This window comes from Papilio xuthus, unplaced genomic scaffold (assembly GCF_000836235.2).
Source record: "Papilio xuthus unplaced genomic scaffold, Pxut_1.1 DF827542.1, whole genome shotgun sequence".
NCBI lineage: Eukaryota > Metazoa > Arthropoda > Insecta > Lepidoptera > Papilionidae > Papilio > Papilio xuthus.
The window spans coordinates 246,258-266,587 of record NW_013531107.1 but is presented as its reverse complement, the minus strand read 5'-3'; the positions used below and the strand labels follow the sequence as shown (position 1 = coordinate 266,587).

Below are 20,330 nucleotides of genomic sequence, written 5' to 3'. Positions count from 1 at the left end.
TTCCTTTTGTGACAGGCCCTTAATCCGACTGTTTAGCGAGACCTTATTGGGATGTTACTCGAAGCTCTTCGCTTCAGTATTATTATTAATACTTATAAAACAATTTGTTCATCATATATTTCAAATATAATATATTCCGTTAATTGTTTTGGCAAAATACGTAAATTTCGACAAAACTCTGTTTACCGTACGTGCAATAGCTAATATGTTAAAGGATTTTAAAATTGCCGCAGCTTGAAAAGCTAAATGGTCGAATGTTGAAACAAAAAAAATCATCGTGACTAGAAGCTTCCGACAGTACAGTCACTCCGATGCGCTCCGAAGCTCTGTTAAGCCTCGCAACAACTGTATAAAACTGCGCAAATAATAGCTTGCTTTATACACTTTAGATGTAGTCACAAATGTTTCGTAGTTAGATTTAAGTGAATAACAGCTTTGAAAAAACAGTTAAAGTAACTTTTAAAGTGCCTTGTTTCACATAAAGTATTATATGTATATCTCATATATAAAATTCTCGTATCACAATTTTCGTTCTAATACTCCTCCGAAACGGCTTGACCGATTCTTATGAAATTTTGTGAGCATATTGAGTAGGTCTGAGAATCGGCCAACATCTATTTTTAATCCCGCGCGGACGGAGTCGCGGGCGACAGCTAGTGTTGTTATAAATTTACGTCACTCACTAAGAATAAACACCTAGATAATATACATATGTAAAACGATTAGTATTAGACATAAGCACTAACTATTTCTTTAAGAAAATTGTCAATTAAAATTAAGTGAATTATAAATTTGGCTACTACAATGTTTTAGAAATTACATAACAATATGTCAAATGGTAAAGTTACCATTTCTTTTTACGAATTATATCTTAATTTAAAACAAGCTATGCTTATCTTATAATATAAAAATGAATCGCAAAATGTGTTGGTAAGCGCAAAACTCAACAACGACTAGACAAATTTGGCCAATTCTTTTTTATAAATGTTAGTTGAAGTTCAAAGATGGTTTTTTACGGCGAGAAAAAATTGAATAATTGCATGGAACTAATTATATTTTTATTTCACGCGGGCGACAACTAGTTTTTCTTAAATTTAAAGTGCCTAAGATATACGAGCGATCTGTGCATTTTGAACTTAAGTAGGTGATATTAACTAGGGTTGTCATTCGTGAAAAAGGGTCACATGATCATCAAGAAATACCTGCAAGAGACGGCTAATGAAATACACAACCCTAACTGGTCAGGTCCAAAAGATACTTTATATATTTGTAAAATTGTAATTAAATTAGGTTCATTATTAACTCCTATAGTTTCAAATTTCTCCTTTTTTAGGTACTTGTGATTTATGTAAATCAAAAACTGATTTATAATCACTGGTTTAATGAATGCTTCTTTAAAAAGGGTTATCAGACCTTTTGGACGAAGGTAATAAGATCTCTTACGTAACTTTTTACTCTTAATGTTAACATTGTTACATCAGACTACTCAACCAAAATATCACTGTTCCCTTAATTATCGTGAGTTTCTGAGACCAAAATCTCTTTAATGATCTCTTGCGATAACTTTATAGTTTACTCCCGCGACTCCGTCTGCTAGGAATTAAAAAAAACTAATTATTAGCCGATGTGTTCGTCCAGACTATGCTCTACGTCTATGCCAAATTTTAGGGAGTGCGTTCAGCAGTTCTGGAGATACCTTAAAACAAACATCCATCCATCCAAATTAGTAAATTCCAATATTAGTAAAATTATACAGATTTTTTTGGTTTCAGAAACCCACTGTTAGTATGTTGTTTACAAGTAAAAATATAATACTAATAACTTAGACAGTTCAACGTAGTCTGGCAGAACAAAACTTTCCAAATAAACGTTGTTCCCCGTTCAGTGAAACAGGCGAAAACAGAAAAATAACAGTAATTACAAGGAAAGTTCTCACCAATGGAGTAACACGTGACAGGCGCGGTCCCCTGTTAGGGCGCGCCCAAATCCTTACGTTATTTTAATCACACTCGGTGCCCTGGTCGGCTTTAATCACTCTTTGTGGATAGACAAGTGCTTGTTAAAGAATATACAACTTTAACACTTCGAAAATTAAGTTCACATTACAACAATACAAGAATCAAATTAGTGGGAAGCGCTAAGCTTGGCAATTATAGACGATGTTGCTGATATGGACAGTCGTGTTCACGTTTAGATGTATGTTTAATTTGAACTATGCTTATTTGTTTATCTAATTTATAATTTTATTATCTATTTGATTTATTATTTGCGTTACGTCACCGCATTATATGACAGACTGTTCGTCGAAATCATCGGCAGTTCGAACGCGTTGCTGTCATGTGGCATCTCTCTTATTCTTGAAGATAATAGTAAATAATGAAAATGGAAGATAGATAGTGAATAGCGAAAAGAAATACCTTTACACTATACGGTTATCTGTTTGAAGATCATTTCTATGTTACTAATATTATAAATGCGCATGTTTGGGTGTATGGATGGATGTAGGAAGAAAATATCACCAAACCGGCTTCATAGCCCTCTTGAAATTTTACATAGTAGAACACAACCTGGAAGAACACGTAAGACCGAGTCACGTGCGATGGCTAGTCAACATATAAAACAAATTAATATCTTGCTTGACGAATACCTTTAATCGTAAATTACCATTATAGTACCATTAAATCTGAAACATTTAGTAATTATTGACTTTAAATTATTGTATTGACACAAAATGTTATCAAATATTTAACAGCTAAGTGCGACTGTATATTCAATACTAATACCGTTACCTCTTTAAGTGACATGTAATGGACGTAATAATAAATTTTGATTAACGAACGTTTTTACGACAAAGTTTACATTTCATATATGCATCAGTAATGTACTTTTAGTATCCACTGATGAATATACTAAAGCATATTGTCATCCCTTTTATTCTTTTTGAAAAATGTGAGAAAGAAATATTTTTGTTAGATATTTGCATCTGCATTGAAGACAGGCGTGAAGTGGAAGGAGTGTGTGTCCCGGAGGCCTAATTTAGTCCTCTTTCCCTTCCCACCCTTTTTCTTATAAGGAGAGGATGGGAAGTGGAAGTAGACTTTCCGGATAAGAGGATGCATGGGAAGGGTAAATATTTTCTTTCTATGCATCCTCTCCTCCGTCGATAAAAGGTAGGCAACACATATGTAATTGCGTATGTCTATGGGAAAGGTCACTTCACTATTTCAGCGATTTCAGGTGGCCGCTCGCTCGTTTGCCACCTTATATTATAAAAAAAAATCTGTTCGTTACCATGTTCCTCCGGAACGGCTTGACAGACTTTAATGATATTTTATATACATATTCAGTAGGTCCAAATATCGGCTACTATCTATTTTTTAATCCCGCACAAACGCAATCGCGGGCGACAGCTAGTGATATATACGTACTTTTGGAAATACTTGGTTTGATTTACTTCTTATGGTTTAAAAGGTTTTGATGTCAGAAAGTCATTGAAAAAGCTATATCTATATTTAATCTCTCCTCTTATTCTGGTTTGCTTATTGAAGGTTTCTGATGATCCTTGACACAAATTTCTTTCAAGACACAATTTGAAGTGTACTTCACAGGTTTTTTTAATATTATTCGTCTAAAATTCTTGTAGCTAGGGAGAAAAATGTATATTAGGAATTTACAAGGAGAAATGTATTATTCATATAGGAATTAGAACTGGTAAAGAAAAGCAATATTGTATTAAAAAAAACTACCTGAAAATAAACTCCCCAGTCTAATGAATAGTCTAATACTAGGGATTAATTACAATAAGGTCAATTAACCACAAGAAGATTACAAATGAAGAAATGGTTTTTTCGTCAGACGAGACGCTCACCCCTTGTGGAGACCGAACCCTTCAGTAAGACGGTGCAACTGGCTAGACAACGACATAAATACGAAGGGGGCATCTTTTATTTTGGTCTAGAGATCTCGTAAGAACAAATATACAAAAGATCGAAGAAAAGAAATAAATTCATTTTTGAACTGAACTTATTTTATAAGAGATAATTGGTTGTTCTATGTTTCTCTTTTAAAAAGTAACTTTTAATTTGTGTTAGTCCTACTTTATGAGTTTGTAAATATGAAAAAATCCTGTTATTTCACTAACAATGCTATAACAATAAGAAAAAACGTTGTAAAGTAAATTACACTTACTCATAGTTAAAACAGTTGCACAAACAAAGTGTACAAGGCCCATTATTTTATATTAATCCCCTCCATTATGCCGGGAGCGGTAACAACAAAACACTCGACTTTTTGCAACGTGACCGTGGGGTATGCGAATTAGTATCGCAACAGCGGTCAGGGGGTCGGGGGCGGCTTGCCGGTGGTTTGGGGGATCGTAAAAAATGCGAAGACCGCATGGGGAGAGAATTAAGCTAGACCGCTCTTTGCTGGTTCTGTTTTTTGATCGATGATGATGATGATACACAATACAGAGCAGATTTTGTTTGTTGATATAATTTGTCAGACGAATAAATAGTCCCATTTATAGTGTTTTAAGTGCTTTAAACACTAGTTAAATGTTCTTTATCTACGTTATTATGTGTCTATTCTATCAAACCTATAATCTGTAAGATTACGTATGATGGATTGAAGGTATACTCTAAACGATGTTTTATGTCCACTCTATTTCAATTTTTAGTCTTTAATAAAATCTAAATCGATATAAAACCAGCAATTACGCTAAATGGCCAGGTACTGGATCCAGACATTGGTAATTACGCAATTTTCAATGGCGTCGCGGTCTGCGTTAGGGCAGCGGTCATAAAGGTTGCGAACCCTTCGTATTAGTCGCATTCTTTGTCCTTGCTTATTTCTGGACGTCCCCTTATCGAACAATAGCACGTGTGAACCGGAGTGCAGCAAAATGTGGAGCTATTTGCGACCGTGCGAAACTTTATAGGTTCCAGACTGTTAAAATATAGTAAAGTTTGCGTATATAGGTTGCTTAGGCTTAAGAGTTCTCTTCTAAAAGAATTCTGGATCAGATTAGTACTTGATGAACCTTGTTGGATTATTTCATAGGCTAGTTATAGTCGCTCGGTTGAATGTTCAATAGCTTGTAACGTATTTCTAACGAAAAAGTCCGGAAAAATTACAGCTGGCTTGTTGTGAAACTGTAAGTCAACTGTCAATTTCCCTTCGCATGCTTAAAAGTTATAAAACAGCAAGTAACAACAGAAAGAATTGTACACGCAATACGTTGATTCTTAAATAAAATATCTAAGTTATAAATACTCTTGGTAATCACGAAATTGAGACTACAAATACGAGGGATAAAATACTTAAAAATGTTAAATTTAAAGATAAAGTTAATAACACAATATTGCCTACTTTTAAAACAGCTATGAAATTGAAACTCTTCTGGTATTACATACATTCAGACCTCCTCGAATACATAAATTGGAGACTTTAAAATAAAGAGGGACTTTACAGCAATCAAATATAAAACAATAAAAATAATTCTCGTCTGCGGGCGTTATTTTGGTCACCTCATTAAATATCTCATTGGTAATACTTTCGACTTATGCGCGTTTAAATCAGTTTGATGATATTGCACGTTTATAGAGCCGTAAATCTGCGTACATGGAAGATTTATTATTATAGGACGTCGGGGCCACAAATTATGTGCGATACAATTCAGTCTTTGTCAGTGCTGGCCGTTTGGTGATTACGTTTGCAGATTCATTACGGTAATGGCGCCAACATTTTTCATTAATGTATTTAAAACTATTGAACTTGAATGTGGATGGATACAAAAGGTAGAGGAAGTTCAAAGAAAGCATGGATGGATTGTGTCAAAGAAGATATGCGTAAAAAGGAGTTGGATTCAGATATGATAGCTGACAAAGACGAATGGAGGAGTAGTATATACTATGCCGACCCTCTATAGGTTAAAAGGTGATAATGAGCAGTACATAAAACTATTAACTCGATTGTTCACATCCTATTTTGTTTCCTAAAACATAAAAATCTGACCGATGTAAGTCTTAGTTTAAGAGCGGTACCAATTTCTTGATTCGATTGCTATACGATCATCGCAATATATATATGCCTTAAGCATAGATTAATTTCATACGTAGGAGAATCTGCATTTTGCAACATCGTTATGACTCACGAATATTAATTCTAGTCTCGATTACAATTTACACCAACCTGTAATCAACGACATCCGCTACTTAGCCATGTAAAAAATCAATTTTATCAGTTTTTCGCTAATGCAATTTACTTGGTAATTGAGGTTAAAGCTATTACGTGTAATCTATACGTGCAATGGGAAATGTCAATGATGCTAAGTGATTTTATATTTATGACAAGAAAATCATAACACGTTACATGCCAGGATTTTTTCCTATGAAAGTAAACTCGTCAGGCGATTTGCACTATACGTGTTAGTGGGTAGATAAATGGCGTCCAATTTAATTAAGTTTAATACTATAATAGGGTCATTGATATAACTAACTGGTACATAACCCAGGTGGGCGCACCTTCTGACTTATTATCAAACATAAATCCGTAATGATTGGCCGTCTCGCGATAGACGAGCATTACATGACGAACGGTGTAAATGAGGCGAGTTTAAAACACCTTTTCCACGAAATATCTATTTTCACTAAGCGGCTACGTGAATGGAAATAGAACCTAGTTGTTAAAGGTAAATAGTAACAACGGACAAAATGTAAACAACGGACTGGACTAGTCAAAAAACCCAATTTCCAACTAGCCAATCTTCAGTTTAACCCCTAAGGAATAATAGACAAGTATATCGCAGTCCTTGTACATACTGATTATACTAGTCGCGCGTATCATGTTAGTCGTGCCAGTGGAAAGGTGACGTTAGCGTTTCAGACCTTGTTCCCGGTGTAATGCGTTGGCAGTAATGAGTGAGCGGCTGTCGTGGGACGGACAATTTGTTCGAGCGAATACAAGCTCTTCCTGATCTCATGACAAGATGTGACTGACACCCTAGGGTTTCAGTCAGGGATGTGTAACTGTATGTTTCCACTGCCATATCAGGTTGAATACTACATATATTGCACTTGGTCTTTGTTTTGTCAAAGAGAATGTAGTAGAATTTAGTTAATAATGAGTCAGTACAGTAAAGTTCTGGGTCTGATTTTTTTTGTAATCTATGTTTATTCTCTCTTATCCAAACTATTAATAGTATAGGTTGTATCAAGTAGTTTCTTCTTTTTCCTTCATCCAGAAATTATAATATTATTCCTCCTTTTGTGTAGGATGGAGAAGGCAGCGTGGCCGAGTGGTCTAAGGCGCTGGTTTTAGGCACCAGTCCGAAAGGGCGTGGGTTCGAATCCCACCGCTGTCAGAATTATTTTGTCTTTCTCCTCTCAAATTTATTTTGTTTTACTTTTCAGTTAATACGTATTGTCTATTTAAAGTTGTAGGAGCAAATATTTAATTACTTTTTATCTTTTTCAGGTAAACTCTACATATTTTATATGTTTCAAACTGAAACCGAGCGTCATCAAGAAGAAAAAGAAATTGGTAATTTTTTTAAATACGTTTGACATATTTTTGTAATCTGAATCCAAATGGTTTACAAAAAACAGGAGGACAAGCGGCACCGAACGAAATATCCTGAATAACTTGGATATTGTCGAAAATTAGTAGCATCGTTGGACACCAATTAAAGCAAAATGTACTCTCTTCAAAGGGTGGTACGTTTTAAAGTACATTGTGACTTTTTGCAGTATGCAATATTTTGCAAAATATTGCTTATGTTTACGGACATAAAGTTCTTGTTTGCTGTAAATAAAATGGAGCAGAACAGGGTCAGTAATCAGTCTTCGCATTTGTCATTTGGCATACCACAGACGACCGTTGCTATGGTGTTTTGGTAATGCCAATGTTTTTTGCTTAGACTTTTGTATAGAGCGTCGGTGACTCAGGGGTCAAGCATTTGACTCTGCAGGTCCTGGGTTCGAATCCCGCCATGTACCAATGTGTTTTTCGATTTCCGATTTACATATGTACATTTATCCGACGTTCTTACGGTGAAGGAAAACATCGTGATGCAACCTGCACACATCTGAGAAGAAATTCAAAGATATGTATGAAGTCAACCAACCCGCACTTGGCCAGTGTGGTTGACTATGGCCTAATCACCCTTAACTTAGGGTAGGCTCCGAGCCCCTCGGTGGGGACGAATAGCTGATGTTTAATGTTTTTTGCTATGACGTTTATTTAAAGGATTTTTTAAACTTAGCTGACTGTTCTATACTTACGATTTATAGTACAGTTTTTGTTACGGTTTTTGTTCTATAAGAAAACAGTACCTGGATGACCGAGCTTTGCTCGGTATTTTTTTTTAAATTGTGTTTTTTGGAAATTATCTTTAATTACGAATTACTAATAAAATGATGAAATGTGAATAATATTTTTCGATCTTACCGATAGAAAAAGTTAAGTTTATGTTTAAGTTGATTATCGATAAAACATGAATAAAATGACATTTTCTAAAAATGATTCCTAGCTAGATCGATTTGTCGCCCACGAAACCCACTATATACTAAATTTTATGAAAATCGTTGGAGCCGATTCCGAGATTTCAGTTATACTCGTATATACAAGAATTGCTCATTTAAAGATATAAGATAAGATATAAAATTTCTTTCGTCATTTTGAACATCCATGACATAATTTGAAATTTCCTTCTCTTCTTCTTTCTCGAACTTTCAAATAATTATATGTAAAAATTATTTTTTAATTACATCAGCTTATAACAAATGTAATTAAGTAGTCGTAGTAAAAAGGTTCTATATTATTTTAAGCATTACTAATATTGTTAAAAAGGTTACAGATATGCGACTTTATAACGTTCTGATTTCAGATTATTAAGTGAAAATTATTTTTTGAAACAATATTTTATTGGCGAATCTTTCGCCCAATCGATATTGACTGTTTTATAATATACTTAACGGAGTTTATTTTACGACTCGCTGTCACGAAGTGTTTTTATAATATAATTTTAATATATCCGTTATAATGTTATGAAGACAGCGCACTCCGGTTAAAAGCTATAACAATTTTATAACTTCCACATCCATCAATATCGTAATTAAATATTTAAGAAGTAAATCACGAAAATAATAAAAACGTCACAGTTCAATAGTGATGATTTAATAAAATATTGTAGGTTTTCTGTATCGAATAGTTCTGAAAATATTTGGTCTTAAAATGTCTTTCTACTATGGTCTTCGTATAAAGTAGGAAAGTATCCACTTACTTGCACTAAAAATGTATCATACTTTAAACTTTATGAACATATATTTGATTAAAATGCCCGTAATTAAATAAATAAAATAATAAATTTATTGTAATGTGAACTACATCCTTAAGCAGTGAGTGAAAGATCGTTTGCGCGGGAATATTTAAATTTTTGGCGCGCTTTTTACGAGTGGTTGGATTTCAAGATGGCGGCGCGAGTGCCATTGTTTCGGTCGACGCGCCAATGAGTGGTGGCATTGACGCCATTCAAAACGAGGGGTTTTGAAATTTAAATTAACTTAGATGATACGTTTCGATCCCGACCCGACCCGTCTTTTGTTTGACTTCGTTTGTCTACGGTTTATAAGATTTATTTTTTTCGTTTAGTATTCACAGGATTAACAGGTGTATCCAGCCAGACATTTTTCATACAATATTATAAAAAAAATGTGTATAAAACTTAAACGACCTTCAATATAGTAGCGATAGACAGATTAAGAAGACACGTAATGAAAATTATTTTATAATATAATATCATTTTTGTTATCATGTTATGTCATCGTGAATGATATAGGAGACCAAAAAAAAATTTTTTATTTTAATAAAATAGGTAATAAATATTTTACAAGTCAAACAATCTGGTACTGTACCAAAACTAAAACCATCAAGTTCGTAGTTGGTAGTTAAGTTAGTCCGGAGCACGTATATACCGTTGGGTTGACCATCGATCTATTGGCTGGGTTAAAGTCGACATCCTTATGGCTATTCATGGCCACTCTAACATCTAACTGTGAATACAACTTCTGCATTAGTCACAGCGGGTGACCACTTGTTTACTGGATTCGGTACATTGATATATACCATCTGAATATATTCATAAACTCTCTCGTTCCCACTGTCGAAACATTTGCATTAAACAATATTGTCTTCTCATCAATTCTCTTTGACAAAACAAAGACAGCAATATAATAGTTCAACAACAACTAAAATGTTTAATGAATTTTAAGACCCTTCGTACAAAAGCGTAAGTCTTTGAAAACCGCCAACTTTAATCTCTTAGCGATTCACGCAATATCATATAGATTCCTACACACATCGTCATTCTGTTCTTTAGTTGTCAAAACCAGTCGCTTGTCTGTTTGTCGTCGTTTGTATGCGCGCAACGCCATGCTCGCGATAAGTTTAAGACGATGCCTTATGTACGAAGGGCCTAAGGTTTGACCGTCAGTTTCTGTTAATTAGGTCAAATATTTTAAATAGATTAATGTATCTTTTTGCAGTTTACACTTAACAATACATATGATAAAAGGACCTGATTCAGTCTTCCGTTCGCTTAAAAACGTTAGGCAATACCCACTAAAGGTCTAAAAGGATAACTGTTAGTTTGGTTTTCAATTTAACAGTCCTAATGTTTTGTTTAACCCTGTTGTTCACTTAGCATAACAAAGCATAGGTCATTCGAGATTCGAGTCACACTATAGTTTACACCAATTTCCACTAAGCGACTTGCTAGTGAAAATAACCATTTAGAGATTGCTCAGCAGGTGATCACGGTAGCATGTCACAAAACTGTTGACTATCGAATAGAATGTTATTTAAGTTATAACTCATAAAGCGATGCTATTATGAGCTGATAATATTTAAATTTTAAAACAACTCATTATTTATTTAATTTGAAAATGATGATAGTTTTATTCGTAAGTTTAAGATTAAAATTCTTTTATATAAAAATACTCATTGGATGTATTTTTTGTCTCATATTTTTTTTATATAAAACATGATCGATGAATCGATTCCTGCCGCCTAGTTCCGTCATCAGACGACACGACAGTCCGCCAGGTTCCATCCACACCATCTCGATAGCTGGTAACGCATCTGCGGTTCCTCTGGTATTGCCGATGTTCATGAGCGTCGTTGAACACCTGGGAGTTCCCGCTGCTCGTTTGCCCCTCTTCTGTTATAAAAAAAAACATTAAGATTATATGTACATTACTTAGTAACTGTTCCGTAACATTAGCGACTCTTTTACAAGTACAAAAAGGACATATCATACTAATAAATGCGAATATTTAGATGTATGGATGTTTGTTTATATATAGACTATAGTCTGGAAGAACATATACGCTACTAATTATGTTTTTTTTAATTCCGCGCAGCCGAAGTGGCGGTTGCCTGCTAGTATTTAATAAACAAGTCTCCGGAAATTATTACTTAGTGTAATATAAAGATTTCGTACCATTGCTTGTTTAGTATAAACAATTCCTTTCCGTTACATGCAGAAACAACTTCCATATGCAAATTGTTCTCAGACACTGTAAATAAACGGATACTACTGTACTACGTGTGCATCCTATGTCGTACAAAGTAACACGAGTGAGTTGTAGTTAAGTTTACTTAATTATACTTTGTGATGATAGAGTTTTATAAATCGGACGCTAACGTAGAGAAATTTCTAAACTCTACAATATTATTTATTATTTTAAATCGAGGGTAAATTGTTATAAAAGAAATATAAAGTAAATGGGTTATTTCGAATCACTTGGGGTAATAGTAAAAGGAAATGTGTTATATCTGGGCTGAAGGTGAGTTATAAAATGTTTTATAAACAAGACAATTATTCTATTAATTACTGACCACTCTATTAGTAAAGTAGAATCATTAAAATATAAGTACTCATACAAATACATATCAAAAGAAAATATTGGCACTGAAAAACACAAGTTTAAAATCAGGAAACGCAACTTTAGTTGTAACTAGCAGTCGCCCGTGACTGTCACTGCAGAACTAAAATCTTTTTACCTCGCACAGCCGCGTTGTGGAACACCCTGTCCTCAGCGGTATTTCCCAACAGTTAAGACTTAGGGGCCTTCAAGAAAAGAGCGTACACCTTCCTTAAAGGCCGGCAACGCATCTGCGGTTCCTCTGGCGTTGTGGATGTCCATGGGCGTCGGATCAAATAATATTAGGCGATTCGTTGCTCGTTTGCCCCTTCTCCTAAAAAAATAAATAAATAAAAGAGTAATTTATAACATTCCCACATACATGAGCGACCTTTCAGTCAAAGTTCCGTCTTAATCGGTTCTACAGTTTCGGAGATTACCGGGAACAAACACGAACTACAGTACAGACAGGCAGACAATTTTTTTTAATAATTGGTTTTTCATTATAAGCAACAAAAAGTTTTCCATAAAAAGTCAATATGTGAAACTTCCAAGTGCAGATGTAATTTAGAATAGCGAGGTAGCGGTTACATTTGAAGTGATAATGTTCTGTGGCCGAGACATTGCAGCGGCCGGTATGCAAGCCGCGTGCCGACAACCAGACAGGACTCTACTGACACACGGACGTAGAGTTGGACGAACTGTTGATTTAATATTTTTGAAAGTCATATTTTAGGTTGTATGATTGTAATTTATTTACATAAACTACTCAGAGTTTTAGATTTCAGAGTAAACTTACCTTTTTTTCCAGAGAGGAATGCTTTATGCCTAATCCGCGCTCCGAGGGGGACGCGGTAGTTATGTGGGATTCTCCTCCATAGCGGAGGCATACCCACTAAACCTCTCTTCTCCTCCAACGCATCGGGACGGGGCCACGGGCACGCTTTCGCTCTCATCCGCGGCCCCGTCTGCGTAAGAGTAAACTTACCAAGGTTTATTGATTTTAACAGAAAAGATGTAATGATTCATAATTTGTCCGATTACGTCTTTTTTTCCGTTAAGAGTTTTAAATGCATAGGTTATTTATTTTAGTGATATGACCTAAATTAAAAAAAAACTTTGTTTCATGCAATTTAACAGTGGTAGAGCCCGCTTTAACATCTTCGCAAGAATTGGCCCGGCTCGCCCGGTGAAATACCATATGCATATGCAATTGCGTATGTCTATGGGCAACGGTCACTTCGCTATTTTAGCGATTTCAGGTGGCCGCTCGATCGTTCGCCACCTTTTGATGTAAAAAAAAACTATGATAATTTTTTTAATCAATGCATTTAATTAATTTAACTAAATTTTGATAAAGCTACCATATCTCATCATGCGTCTTATTTTTAAAACATGTAAATCGAGGCATAGGTTCACTATCTTTTACAGCAGTGATGCAAGCCAAGGAGCTAAGGAAATACAACTCATTACGAGGGCTCTATATATAGCTAACTCTGTCCGTCCGTCGGTCACGTACGTGCTCCATTAATACTTTTAAATAAGAACTGAGAACCGCTGAACTTGGTCATTGGTGTTAGTAAAACTAAAGGATGTTTTTTTTTTTTAATTAAATATATTTAACAACAACTTTAAAAATATTAATCGTATTCTAGTCCAAGAACTTAAATCATATTACAAATATACTAGCTGTCGCCCGCGACTCCGTCCGCGTGGCAATAAAAGTTAATACGATGAGTAGCCTATGTGTTCCTCTACACTATGTTCTATATGCATGCCAAATTTCAGCGAGATCCATGTAGCCGTTCTGGAGATACCTTCAAAAGAAATATCTATCCATCCAAACATTCGCATTTATATTAGTAAGATTGGTGCGACCTTGAATGTGACCTTTACAAGTCTGCCGACACTAAGCAAAAAGTTCGCGTGTGAACGCATTTGTTCCGGTTCCTCTCACGGATGTAGTAATTAATTCACGAATTAGAAACGTTTAATACATAACGAAGCATTACATTCTTTAACTTAAAAACAGTGTTCTTTAAGCCGAAAACAATTTTTATATTTCCCGACCGGGGAGCTCAGAGATTACTTAAGTTAGAAGCGACTAGACCATAGACAAACATGCTGACTTACCGTAGGTTTCAGAAACCAAAAACTAATCGTTTAAAACATATTGTTATCTCAAACATGTCAAACATAATGACAGGTATATGTTTTGAAGGATTATGGTCTCAGAAACCCATGGTCAGTGCGATTAACTTTACACATATTAGAATTTCTTCCCTGTTATATTCAATTTGCATCGCGATTATTTCTTACAATTTTATTACTTAAACTTACTCAGAAAGTGTGGGTTTAAGAGCTCCCTTAAAACGACGTTTATACGTACACTAAATGTAGAAGAAACGAGAGATGTGTGTTAGGACCGTACTAAATTTAGATGCATAGTCTTTTTTTTTATAGGAGAAGGGGGCAAACGAGCAACGAATCGCCTAATATTATTTGATCCGACGCCCATGGACATCCGCAGCGCCAGAGGAACCGCAGAAGCGTTGCCAGTCTCTACCTACTCCTCTGAGTTACGTGCGTGTTGTGTTGTTTTATCAGCAGAATACCATAAATTTGATTTTCTTAATATGCCAACGAAATATTCATTTCAACAGTTCCCTAGAATGAGAATGAGTACAGTCGAGTGCAAAATTATGGTTACATAATATTTCAAAGCATATCATATGAATGTAACCTATATCTTTATAATGAGTAAGCTTCAGTGTACTTCAAACAGATGTTTAATTCAGAGAGCATGTGTTATGATTTTAACTACGCTACTATTTATACTAACATCAGTCAAATTAATTCGGAAGTGATATTTTTGTATGAAGTTTAAATGGTTGTGTTGTCATGTTTAAGTGTTTGATTTATTAGATTGGATACCGTCAACATGTTATGAATAATTCTAATGATATTAAAACACATGTTTTGTAGAATTTTTTTGTGAAAAGGAGACAGCGATTGTTTTTTCTACATGTCCCGTGAATGATAATTAATCTGCACGTATTTTATCTATGACCTTCAACCTTTAACTCGATCAGTTTTAATTTTTTTTCTCTCTTCAGTGTGCTGCGGTATACCGCATTCGGCTGTGGTCAAGCGCTAGTCTATATTTATTAAAATGAATTTCTCGCTAACTCGACTGACTTCGCGGAGGCGTGCCATTGTACAATTAAAATTTTGTCTGCAACGACCTTCAACGGTCGAGACTAATGCAAAAAAGCAATTAACAAAAGATTGTTTCGCCTTTGTTAACGTTTGGCAATGAAGGTTTTTGGCAGATATTATGCAATACGTACTTGAACATCTGTAGACAATTATCAAATTTATTATAGTTTAGTCAAATAAAAAGCGCTTGCGAATAATAGAATCTACAAAAGTCTTATCACGAATGTATTAGCTTTGCAAAGCGTTCCTATCTGACGTAAAATACTATAAACAATCTCATACAACTTTTGACATATTTTGTCGATGACGTTACGAAAGGCATATCGCAAACTTTCGTAATAAACCTCCAGTACGGTATAGAACGATTGTGTCGCCAATGAAATGAAAACAAGCGAGTCTTATTTAGCGTGTTGAATTAATGCAAGATGCATTATTCCAGGCTTTCCTTCCATAGTATTGAATTGGCATTATTTATTTTGTATAAAAGTTGATTTATTTAAATGACACATTATATTCCTTGTTTCTTAAACTCTTTAAAGTAAACTTAAGATACATTTGGTGAAATAAATTGTGTATTCCGAGATATAATTAACCACGGAAGCTCGTTAGGGTGAATTACGTAAAACAATTTCAGGATATTTTATTTCCTTTCAGTTAACTCAATGAATTACTCGCCTAAAATATTTAAAGGGAAATATTAATTTCGCTGTAAAGGAAATTGTGACATCCGTCCCAATTAGGCTCGGTTTCATATGTAAAATTTACAGTTTGTTTTCTATAAACAGACATAAATATATACAGGATAGAAGAAGCTATTTATATATAAATATTTAAAATAATATCTGTTCATAATAGCTACTTTCTATTTTGTCATTCTTTTTATTCTATCTCACTAATCGTAAACTCTAGAACGGTTCTTAAAACTAGGCATTAGAAAAACAAAATAATTAATCAGTTTTCTGTACGGTTTAATCTCGCTTCTTACTATTATAAATGCGAATCTTTCGATGTATGGATGGATAGGTTGGGTGGATGTGTGTTTGAATGTGAAATTTATCATAGCCCGGAAGAACACTAGAAGCTTAGGCTACTAATTATTATTTTTTTTTATTCCTCGCGGACGGAGTTATGTTCAACAGCAGGTCAATTTAATCTTGAAGTTAAAAGCATTATTTCTTTTTTAACCCTTTATTAAATATCTTCCGGCAACTATTAATATATATTAATTCAAATTTTTACTTCCTACGTAAATAAAAGAATGTCGGAAACATCTTAAAATCATTTCCTCTCTTAATTAGGTCGCACCACAAGACACAGTCGAGTCGAAAATAGTTTTATAGCTTTTCACTTTCTGATTTAGTTCGCTTGATCTTTAACATTGTGGCAAAGAAGTTAAATGTTAGAATGTTATTTAATATTTATTGTTATAAAAAAACATAAATAATTTATTTTTAATTTTATTAAATTTAAAGAAAGCAAAAAGTATAAAGCATAGGACAAAACAGTAATACAATATTGGCTAAAATGTTACTGGCTGGCAACTTTAAAGTTTTTTTTTAAAGGAATTTTTCGTTTAAATAAAGAACTCTGAGATGGTAACTTCTAGAACAATTATTTGTTCCGTACGAAGTATATGGTATAACAGTCCTGATAATTTACCAACCGTGTAGCCTATCTATAGTTTTATCTTCTTTTACGATACTTCTCAGGTCTGATAACTTTAGATAAGAAATTATTACAACCGCAAAGTAATGATCCACTAATAATATTGTATTTAATACTTTATCTTGACGTTCATCTTGTTCCCAGCACGATCTTTATCAAACTTGACTACTAACTTTCGTCCTTCTTAGAATTTTAATAGTTAACTAGATGTGTCATTGTTATAAATATTATTATTTCAATTCAAACTATAATATTTTTACCATTCAAAATAAACAATTGAATAAACGTTGATTTTCTTAATTAAAAAAGATTCTTCGTGATTTATACAAACTCAACAAAAATATTATCTATTAAGTGTGAGTATAGCTCTTCATCATTTATGATGCCTTGGTAAGAAATTAAGAAATTTACTAAAAATATAAATTTTATACTAATTAATTTAATTACATAAATATTTTACGTGTATATAGGCATTGATTATATGTTAGGAACTCCTCAAATACGAATTATTGCTACAAAAACTTAATGTTTTCGTTGTGAAAATAAACTGTGATTATTTTGTATGCATGTTTCGACATTGAAAAAATTTTAGACAATAAATAACAAAAGTTTCAAGAAACTAAGATACACGTATACGTATAACCATCTCAAAGGCCGGCAACGCATCTCCAGTTCCTCTGGTATTGCTGATATCCATGGACGTCGTTGAACACCTCGGTGTTCCTGCTGATCGTTTGCCTCCTTCTGTTATAAAATAATACAGAGATAACAAAGGTCATATTTTTCAGCAATAAAATAAAAATATAACTTCTTAATTTCAAACCTAAATAAAACCATATACCATATATAATAAATATAAGATTATATGTTATATTTTAGACGACTACTAAATTGACCTTTCATTTTATGTCCTACCACAAAGCACTATTCCGTAACATCATAGGACGCTGTTAAGTCTTAAGTTTATTATTATGAGTCGACCGTTCCGTAAATTTATCAACCCCTATCAATTGGGCGTTAAAATATGTAAATAAAGTTGACAAAAATAAACATACGCTCGTGACATGACGCGAGTTAGGATGACCACGTTTTACAGGATAAGGGACAAAAAGAGACATAAATAGTTTTAAAGTTGATCAACGTACTAATTATAAAAATGTTCAACGACTTAAGTCCTAAAATACCTACTTCCTAATAGGAAAACGGATAATAGCCAGTTAAAAACCTTGAGCCTTTAATTAAATGTTTTTCTCTCTTTCTAAACTCTATATATTATTTTCTGAACGCTTCTAGAATTTATAAAGTTAGAAAAAATTGCACTATAAAACCGAAAATTTTATTCATTTATATCAGGATATGTTACCTACATTTAAATTGTGTCGCTTAAAAAGTGATATCCTCCTTTACTGTAAACATTGTCACCCTAGCTGTAACCCTGTCGTAGAAGCGATGGCCAATTAGCAGCGTCGGCAACCGCGATATCGTCTTACAAGTTTTTGTATCGACAACGCAACGTCAGAACTATTGGCTAGTAATTCGACTCCATTGGGTTATGGGTTCTTGATAAAGGTATATAGTTTTCTAAGAACCTCCTTTGTTCTACAGAAAACTAAACAACTGATAACGGTTGACTTCCGAGCGTTACATCTTGATTAAAAATCTAAAGATGTTGATTGATTTCAACATTCAAATCTGTCGTCAAAAACATTATTAATGTGGGATCGACGCACCATTTTTTGTTCCCCATAACGATCATTCGTCCTTTACCGATGGTTTTTGAGACCAAAATCCCCGTTGTTTGATGTTTTATACACTAATTTTGGTCTCAGAAAACAACCTTAATCGTCACCCTTACTTACCCATTTCTCGTTTCACTCAAGCCGTTGTAATGGAATTTTATCTAGTATCGTATTTTAAAATTCGAATTATTTACCGTTCTTAATAAAAAATACACAAACCTAAAAGTATTGGTACTTTCAAGTCCAGACGGTCAGTCAATAGAGATGCAAGTGTTTGCTTATTAATTAAATTGTTTGCACAAAATTGCTCGTAGCTCGCTGTGCAGCGAAACTTTTACTCCGTTTTTGTTGATTTCTTTTATTACTAGCGTACTATTTACACACCGTTCTTTTCATCATTCATTTTACTTAACAAGCAGTAGTTAATTGAAGAAAACGGAATCCACCACTATGGTATTCAGGGGAAGAATGCGAATCAAATCACCTCGATCCAATTATTTAAAATAAGAAAGATTATTTTAAAGTTGACGTAATTTTCAGTTTAAACAGTTTCCCAAACAACTCACCAACCATCATAAAAGTTGCACATGCACAGGGCCGGCGTTAGGGTAGGGCGCAGCTGGTCACTGTCCAGGGCGCTGGACCCAAAAGGCCGCCTGATTGCCTCACATAACTCCGTTGACCCAAAAATATGGTAATAAAAGTACACCGTAGAAATCTAGCCCATTGCGCTAATAGAATTAAAACTGTTACAGATGCGTTGCTATCACAGAAAAGAGACATAGAAAGAACATAAGACACATGGAAGAGATAATTCAGTATGATTAAGCAAAGATTAATAAACACAGAACCTTTCCATCCAGATAAACTTATGTGTATAAAATTCTTTTATATTTAATTATTATATAAAATAACAAATGCATTTTATTTTATAACAATACGATGAAACAAAGGAATGGATCCTGTTGTTATCAGATGATAAATGTGATACTATCAATCACGTTTCGGTATCGGGAACGTGACGCAAATATACACACAGACAGGCCGGCACCGAGCTTTATCGTATATTTATCGATACAAATATGTGCCTAGTATTGCATCATTTGCTTTAAACTAAATAAAACTAATGCTATGAACACTTCTAGAGTTATATTTTTTATAATTTAATTATATATTTTTTATAATTAATTAGCCGTCGCCCGCAAGTCCGTCAGCGCGGAATAAAAAAATAATTAGTATCCGATGTGTTCTTCCAGTCTATGTTTTATATGTATGCCAAATTTAATCGAGATCCGTTCTGCCGTTCTAAGAAACCTTCAAACAAATATCCATCTATCTAAACATTCGCATTTATAATATTGGTAAGAAGTAAGATTAGTAAGATATAGCAATTTTGCACAATTTATCGACGTTGGCAACACTGATACATCAGCCAGTACACTTTGTATAATGCCCTTAACATAGTTGAACAAAAAATATAGACATATAACCTCTTTCGTAATCCGAGTCCTCACCTGGGCCGTAACACGGTATGCGTTGCTTTTGTCAAATGAGCCCTTAACAAGTTCTTTTTGTGCACAGACTATCTTTGTCCGCGAAGCGAGCAGAAATAATTGGACGGTACTAAGGGTGTATACACACGAGGGTAGTAATCAGAACAGTAGATAGCGCAGTACAGCAATTGAACGCACGTTCACTAAAGCAGTACTTTTAAAGTAATAGCGGTGCTGTGCTGCTTCACTGTTCTGCCCTCGTGTGTGTACAGCATAAGGGCGTGCTTACA

The 20,330-nt window shown here is 34.2% G+C and overlaps 1 protein-coding gene and 1 non-coding gene across 2 annotated transcripts in view; both read left to right on the top strand.

Moving 5' to 3' along the window:
- Positions 1–20,330, top strand: part of LOC106118982 (uncharacterized) — a 178,290-nt gene that overhangs the window by 80,998 nt on the left and 76,962 nt on the right. The gene's annotated exons all lie outside the window — the stretch shown is intronic.
- Positions 7,284–7,363, top strand: TRNAL-UAG (transfer RNA leucine (anticodon UAG)). Its single transcript has one exon. It is a non-coding gene; the product is annotated as a tRNA-Leu (tRNA).